This window comes from Cicer arietinum, chromosome 5 (genome assembly GCF_000331145.2).
Source record: "Cicer arietinum cultivar CDC Frontier isolate Library 1 chromosome 5, Cicar.CDCFrontier_v2.0, whole genome shotgun sequence".
Lineage (NCBI taxonomy): Eukaryota > Viridiplantae > Streptophyta > Magnoliopsida > Fabales > Fabaceae > Cicer > Cicer arietinum.
Genome location: NC_021164.2, coordinates 27,435,614 through 27,444,398, shown reverse-complemented (window position 1 = coordinate 27,444,398; position 8,785 = coordinate 27,435,614).

The following is an 8,785-nucleotide window of genomic DNA, read 5'->3' as shown; positions in this document are numbered from 1 at the left end:
GAAACGATTTTCAAAAACGATAGTTAAGTAACCGAGACATTAAGAGATTCCCCATTCTCAACGCCCAGTTAACTTAAACATTTTCCTCAAATACACATTAAGTAAACCGAGGTATTAAAAGATTCCCCATTTTTAATACTCGTTTAACTCTAATGGTTTTCAAATTCCACAGAAACAAATTCAAACATACTTTCACATTCAAACCATAATTCACAACAACCACACCAATTAACAAACATCAAGTACGAACACACCAAATACAACGAACACAAATCACGCAACATAACACCCAGATACATCAAATTTCATTTACCACGAAACATTCATCACTATAAACAAAACCTAACTCTAAGGTTTTTACCCATAACGCACTAGTTTCGTTTTTCCCCAAATCGATACATTTAACCCTAACAAATTCCTTCCCACACAACTACAGATAAGTCCCTAATGCAAGCTAGAAGTTTGGAAGGAGCCCTTACCTCAACGTTAGCTTTAACGCGCGTTTCCGGTACCGCGAGTAATTCCGGTAAAATCTCCGCTCGCAACGCCGCTTCCAAATTAGTTCACTAGCACCGTAGCGTGGTGGTGAGCAACTTTCCCTTCTATCTCTTCGAGAAATGAGGTTTGGATCTAGGAGAAACGGAGGGGTTTGCGTTTGGATCTCAAAACCGTTTTTCTTCGTTTTCGAATCAAAGAGGAAGAGTGGAGTTGCGAAAACCTTGATCTAACTCACACCCAACCTTGGGTCACTAGTTTTGAAGGAAAGGAAGCAACGAAAACGAAAAATGGAGAAAGGATGGATTTTTGGTTAAAGCTCACGTGAGTGCGAGGAAGAAGACGAGGGATTTTGTTTTCCTTCCTTTTTCCTTTCTTCTATTCTCTTTCCTTTCTTTTTCCTTTCCTTTCTTTTCTATTTCCTTTCCTTTCTTTTCTATTTCCTTTTCCTTTCCCCTCAATCAAACATATATACATAAATATATATATAATTAATATAACTTAACAAATATCTCAAAATCTAGATATTTATTAAATTACCGTTTCACCCGAAACGCCTTAAATTAACCGTAAAGTATTTTCCGCAGTTAAATTCAATTTATTTATCGACGAGAAATTCTAATTGGCATCGAAATACCTTTTTGATTATAAAACTCCAAAATATTATTAACTTTGGCTTAAAAGCCTCCGAGCCAAAATCCAAAATATACCAAAAATACATAAAAGGGTACTTTAAAATTATGGGTCTTACAAGATACTTGATCTTTTTATACAATTGTGTTGTGTGTTTGATGATGAATAGCTTGATGTCTTTTATAGAGGTCTTATGATGATCTTTCCATGTGGCAAGCTTTTTATGACTGTTGGAGACTTGATAAAAAAGTCAAAGGTCTTTGATCATAATTACAGAACTGCCATCCAGCTGTCCTTGGACAGACTCAGTCCATCATCGAGCAGGAGGATCAACCTTCTTGGAACTTGGTCTTGAGCTTTCTTTTTCTTTGAATGGCTAAGTCATTTTCTTTTAATGGCTAAGTCATTTCTTTGAAGGCTATTGACTATGTGGACTACAATCTTTCTAAACTTTGAATGGCTAAGTCATTTTCACCTTTTGAGAGTGACGTTGACAAGAGAGAGCTATCCTCTAGCACATGGGTCAAGGCTCCTTCCTTCAAGACATGTGAAGGCTTCTATTTTTGGCTTGTTTGTTGTTGCCTTTCTGTAGCTTGACTTCATATAGCTTTTTCAATCATACAAGAATGATATATAGGTCTGCTAATAGCCTTTGCACATGATAGGGTGAGTTGCTTTCAACATTTGGGAAGGATGTGGACTTTATAGAACCGTCCTCCAACCTAGTATTGTCATCCTCTTACATAGTACCGACTATCCTCGTACCTATTATTTTTCCTTCTGACTTCTTTATTTCAAATGCTTTATTTATTCATTCTTTAATACTATTTTGCCTTTCTTTAATGAATAAAAAACATTTGTTTTGGTGAGGATGAGTAATATGCAGATTTGAAGTTTCATCCTCTTACGAGGACATCCTCTTGAGTTCCAATCCTCTAGATTTGAATCAGAATTTTCTCTTTTATGTCTTAATGATTAATAACCTGTTTTCTTATATGAATTCACTCAAAAGCATAAATTAGTCATTAACCATAATCATAATCCTTTAAATAATTTTGTTATCAATAAAATCATTTAAGAGAGATTTTGTCTCCATAATCTCTCCCTTTTTAATGATGACAAAATTCTTTAGATTATGATTTTAAATATGAGAAAAATAATTATGAGATAGAAGTTTGTGAGATTAGATGTTTATGCTCCCCCTAAATTATATGTGTAATATTTTTAAATTTTTAAAAGATTACTACCCCTGAACATATGCTAAATATTTTTAACAAAAGATGTGAACCAAAAAGAGAGTTCATATTAATGAAACTGATATTGCAAAAGATGGTTCGAAACAACATAAATATAAACAGGCATTAACATAAAAAAGACTAGAGGTTCATAATCTATTTCCCCCTAAATTGATCAGCAACAAAAAGGTATAATCATAAAGCTACCCAGAGGAGGATGACTCGTCAGACGAGGATGATGGAGAAGGAACATGAACAACAGAGGAAGGTTGGGCTAGTAGCTTAGGAGGATGATATCCAAGAGCAACAGTTGAAACCAAATGTGTAGTAACCCAGTCAAGGATGAGACCAAAATGAGCAATTGTGTTCTAGAAGGTATTGAAACTTTGAAGAAGTTTCTTTTGATCTTTCCTAATGGTATTGAGAAGTTTTATCTGCTTGTGATTTGTCCTTTCCTCGGTCCTCTTACATGAGTTCGATTCCTTAGGTTTATCATTGACACTAAAACTTTTGTTTTGAGAACTCCCAGCTTTATCCTTTGAGGAATTATTAATTGTGGTAGCAAAAAAGGAATCAATAGAGCTGAACCGACAGTGACCTTAGGAAGAGGTTGGGAAAGTTCTTCAACTATTGCAGGAGATGCTAGAGGAGAAGAGTAATGTCCAGATTTTTGTTCAGAAATTCAGAAGTTTCAACAGGCACATCCGTAGGAGGACTTGGTGGGGAGAAATGATGATAAGACACATTCAGATCAAAATACAATTCTTCACCATCCTCCATTGGTTTTAGATAGGATGCTTCATCTGCATCCTCTTGTGGAGGATCGTCTGCATGGTGAGGGGAAATAGTATGGATCGGTGAAGATGGAGGCAGTCTTGGAATGGTAGAGTTACGCACTGGAGATGAAGTGGGCATAGGTTCTATTGGAGGTTGAGCAGTTTCGAAAACGGGTTCCTGAAATAGTTGTCAAGGAACATCCTCTGTTGGAGGTTGAGCAGTTTCCGGTTCATAATGTAGTTTGACAGAGGGGGAGTGATGAGTTTTCTTCTTTTTTGATGCAGGGGGTACGAATCATCCCATAGGGGGAATTATGAGTTTCAGCATTGTCCTCCAAAACACCCTCATTTGTTTGACATTTTTCATAGAAAAAGTATTGTTAAAGTGGATTGAAGGTTCATCATGAAGTGGTAGATTAAAAATTTGAAAATCTTGGTCAGGATCATCCCATAGGGAGCTGATCAACCTAGCATAGCAGCATTCAACATGAAGCAGAAAATGAGATTGCCTAAGTGGAGAGGTGTGCCTGACATGAGATGATGAATGATCAAAAGGTCAAGTTCAGTGACAGTTTCAAAACTGCCAGCTCGAGGCACAATAGAATGCACACATATATTGTGAAGAATGCGGCAAATGGGAAGTAGATTAGAACCCACCTGAGGTTTTGGGGGTGAAATGAGGGTGTTTTGGAGGATAGCTGTTCTAGTGACTTGACACTGAGAATACCAATTTTTTGCAAAAAAGGTAGGCACCTTCATCACGTATGTCCAGGATTTGACACAGTGTAGTGGGATTAATTTCCATGTGAACCCCTTTGAGGACAATGCTGAAACCAGTATTTCCTTTTGAACCATTTGAAGCAGCATAAAAAGTCCTTACCAGACGAGGATACTGGGGTTCGTTTACGTGTATAAATGAGGTCTATCCTAGTTGATCAAACATGTCCTCCACGTCAAAACCACCTTATTTTAAATCAGCAAGGTCAATGATTTTTCCATTGACCACAGGTTTGTTCTGTCATTTTGAAACATAGTGGGTTTCCAAGATCGAGGAATCAAAAAGTTTGGCAATTGCATAAATTTTTGAAGAGGAGGATGGTAATTTTTTTGAAGGTGGTTTGGCCTTTATAGGTGTTGAAGATTTAGAGGAGATTTTTGAGAGAGGTGGTTGTGGTGTAGGTTCTAGAGATAAAGTTTTTTTTGAATCATCAGAGTTGACAACATAGATTGTGTTGTCTTGAGGAAACTCCTTTTTAGATGAAACAACTCCAGACATGATCATGGAGGATCGTCTTATGGGAGCGGAAGAGGATGAGGTTTTTGTGGTTTTAGGAGAAGATGAAGGTGAAGGAGTATTTTCAGATTGTAATAGAGGAGGGATAACATTTTACGGTTCATGATGAATGGATTATTGATGACCCTCTTTGTGACTATCTGATTCAGTGCTACAGTAATAGTCTAGTGAGTCTTCTGAGGTTTGAGCAGTAAATTTGCATTTTGCACATACTTTGGTGCGAGCCATTTGTGAATACTGATGATTGATAGTTTTTCCAGATGGTGAAGGTTGATGAAGAAGAAAGAAAAAGGGAGAGAAGATTTAAGTAGAGGAAGATGGAAGTTGAACGGGAGTAACCGTTTGGAGAAGGGATGAGTTAATCCAGCCGTTACCCTAGAAAGTTAGGGTGATGATGATGAGATAGGCTAGGGTCGTGGAGCTGGTGTTGCATTTAATGCACATTGCGAATCAAGGAGGCGGCGCCACATGTGCTAATAAATGAAGGGTGGCACATGCGTTTTCTTGTTTGACGTGACAAGAGGAAGTTACACCAAAATGGACACTGTGTCCTCTGGTGTTTATGGCCATCCTCGCAGCTTTGATGTTTTAAAAAGATTTGTTTATATAAATAAAAAAAAGATCTTTTTGCAGGATTTTATTAAACACAATAATCACAATTAGAAAAATATAACACTAATGCATAAAGGAAATTAATTTAAATAGTTTTCGGCAAATTAATTATTGAGAGTTTCTCCAATATGTTTTTGAACCGATCCTCTTGGAGAGGTTTGGCGAAAATATCTGCCAACTGATTTTCAGTGTCAATAAAAATTAATTCTATATCCCCCTTTTGGAACATGGTCTCTTATAAAATGATGTTTAATTTCAATGTGTTTAGATCTAGAATGTTGAATGAGATTTTTTGAAAGATTTATTGCACTAGTATTATCACAGAGGATGAGAATTTTTTCGTACCTTAGAGAGTAATCCTCTAGTTGATTTTTTATCCATAGTAGTTGTGAGCAGCATTGTGCAGTTGATACATATTCAACCTCTGTAGTTGAAAGAGCAATGGTCCATTGTTTTTTGCATGACCAACTTATTAGAGATTTTCCAAGAAATTGGCAAGCTCCACTTATGCTCTTCCTTTCAACTTTGTCTCCCGAATAATCGGCATCACAATAAGCTATGAGATCAAGATTTGAACATTTGTTGTACCAAATTCACAGATTGATTGTGCCAACAAGATATCTCAAAATCCTCTTTATTGCTGTGAGATGAGATTCTTTAGGGGAGGATTGAAATCCTACACAAAGACCTACTGCAAAGACTATGTCAGGTCTACTAGATGTTAAGTATAACAAAGATCCAATCATTCCTCTGTACTCTTTTATCAGATATTGGAGTTCCTTCATCATCTTTGTGAAGTATGGAGGATGGGTGCATAGGAGTTCCCATACTCTTGGCTGAACTCATGTTATATTTGTTGAGTAGATCCTTGGTGTATTTTTCATGAGATATAAATATCCCGTCCTCTAGTTGTTTAATTTGCAAATCACTTTGCATGAGGTTGGAGAAATCATTACACATCTTTTCATTTGTGGATCCAAATATTATGTCATCTACATATATTTGAACAATCAACAGATCCTCCTTAAGAGTTTTCTTGAAACTGTCCTCTTATGAATCCATTTTCTTTAAGAAAAGAGTTTAACCTCTCGTACCAAGCTCGAAGAGCTTGCTTTAATCCATAAAGAGCTTAAGAAAGTTTGAACACATGATTTGGCTTTTCTTCATCCTCAAAGCCAGGAGGTTGTTTAACATATACCTCCTCATTTAGAAAACCATTCAAAAAGGCATTTTTGACATCCATTTGGAATAGTTTGATACCTTTATGAGTGGCATATGCTAAGAGTATTCTTATTGCTTCAAGCCTTGCTACGGGTGCAAATGTTTCATCATAATCAATTCCTTCTTGTTGGTTGTAACCTTGTACCACTAATCTTGCTTTATTTCTAATGACTTCACCATCCTCATTTAGTTTATTTTTGAATATCCATTTCGTTCCAATAATGGATTTTTCTAGAGGACGGGGCACAAGATTCCACACTTTGTTTCTTTCAAACTGAGAAAGCTCCTCCATCATAGCTTCAATCCATGATTTGTCACCAATTGCTTGATCAATTGTTTTGGGTTCAACTTTTGATATCATGGCCATGTTGATAGTATTTTCCCTTAAAGAATTTCTGGTTCTCACACCATCAGCAGTATTTCCAATGATTAGATCAAGAGGATGATGTGTGACAGTTTTCCATCCTCTTGGAGGTTGCTGAGAGGATGGACCATAATCATCCTCTTCGTTTGGACCATAATCATCCTCTTCGTTTGGACTGGGTGCTTGAGAGGATGAATGTTCATCTTCTTCATATTTATCCATATTTTCTAAACACAAGTCATCAAACTCATCAAAAATAACATGCATGGATTCCTCCACAGTTTGAGTCCTAAGATTATATATTCTATAACCTTTTAACGTTGTGGAGTATCCTAGAAAAATACCTTTATCAGATTTTGGGTCAAACTTTCCCAAATTTTCTTTATTATTTAGAATGTAACAATTACATCCAAATATATGAAAATATGAGATATTTGGTTTTCGGCCCTTCCATAGTTCATATGGAGTTTTGTTCAAAATTTTTCTAGTGGATGCATGATTTGAAACATAGCAAGCAGTGTTAATAGCTTCAGCCCAAAAGTATTTTTCAATGTTGGCTTCATTTAAAGTGGTTCTAGCCATTTCTTGTAAAGTTCTATTTTTCCTTTCAACAACTCCATTTTCTTCAAAAAGATTTTTAAAGGATTCATTTTTGAATTCACCTCCATGGTCACTTCTCACCAAAACAATTTTTGAACCTTTTTCATTTTTAATCTTTTTGCAAAAATGGCGGAATGCCTCAAAAGCTTCATTCTCGTGTTTTAAAAATAAAACCCATGTAAAACGAGAAAAATCATCAACAATTACAAAATCATATCTTTTTCCACTAAGACTTGGAGTTTTTATAGGACCAAAAAGGTCAATGTGAATAAGTTCAAGAGGATGATTTGTTGAAATAATATTTTTTGAGTGAAAGCTACTTTTAACTTGTTTTTCTTCAATACAAGCTTCACACACTTTGTCTTTCTCAAAATTAGTTTTTGGAAGACCTTTAACCAATTCTAACTTTGATAAATTAGAAATAGTTTTTAAGCTTGTATGACCAACTCTTTTGTGCCAAATCCATATAGCTTTATCAATGGATACAAAACAAGATTCAGTAGGTAAATCATCCAGATATAGTTCATATAAATTCATTTTTCTAAAACCGGAGAAGAAAGCTCTACCCGAGGATGAATGCTTAACCTCACATAGAGTAGGCTTAAAAATAACTTCAAATCCACTATCACATAATTGACTAATGTTTAGTAAGTTATGTTTTAAACCATCCACATACTGATCATTTTCAATTTTGACTGAGTTATTTTTACCAATAATACCTGTACCTTTTATTTGAGCTTTATCATTGTTACCAAATATGACTGATCCTCCATCCTTTATCTCCAAGGAAATAAATCAATGCTTATCCCCTGTCATATGCCTTGAGCAGCCACTGTCCAAGTACCAAAGCTTTCTTTTGTTGATCAGAGGATGCTCCTATGTTAGAGTTTAAAAGTAACTTAGGTACCCATATAGCATTGGGTCCTTGTTGGTTAGTTTTTCCTCTTGTGAAGATTTTCTTTTTGTGACAATAAATAGAATCATGATGCCCATATTTACCACAAAATGAATATCTTTTCTTTATGTTGTCAGCTTTCTTCTTAGCATGACAATTTTTGAAAGTATGCCCAAGTCTTTTGCAAAAAGTGCACTTTGACCTATCCTCTTGTTTTTTTGGCAAGAAAAAATTTTCATACAGTTTTTATTTTTGAGAACTTTTAAATCCAATACCAGCTTTGTCAAAGATTCCAGATTGAGATCCCATTATCTTTTGAAATGTTTCAGTAGATTTAACAAAGTTGGTGATATCATTTTTTAGTTCTTCAACCTCTATTTTTCCTTTTCTGTGTCCTCTTCTGGAGGATGAATTCTGACATTCTTTTTGTTTAAATTTTTTTGTTGCTCAGATAGTTTATCATGAGACAACTGCAAATCTAAAATGATTTTTTTTCATATTTTTCTTTCTTAGCTTGAAGCTCCTCATTGAGTTTCTTTATTTCATAAAGTTGATTTTTGATAAAACCACATTTATGAGATAAAGTGTTTGAATCATTTAAAAGATTGTCAAATTCAATTTCTAACTATTCACAAGAAGGACATAGTTCTGAAATGCTTA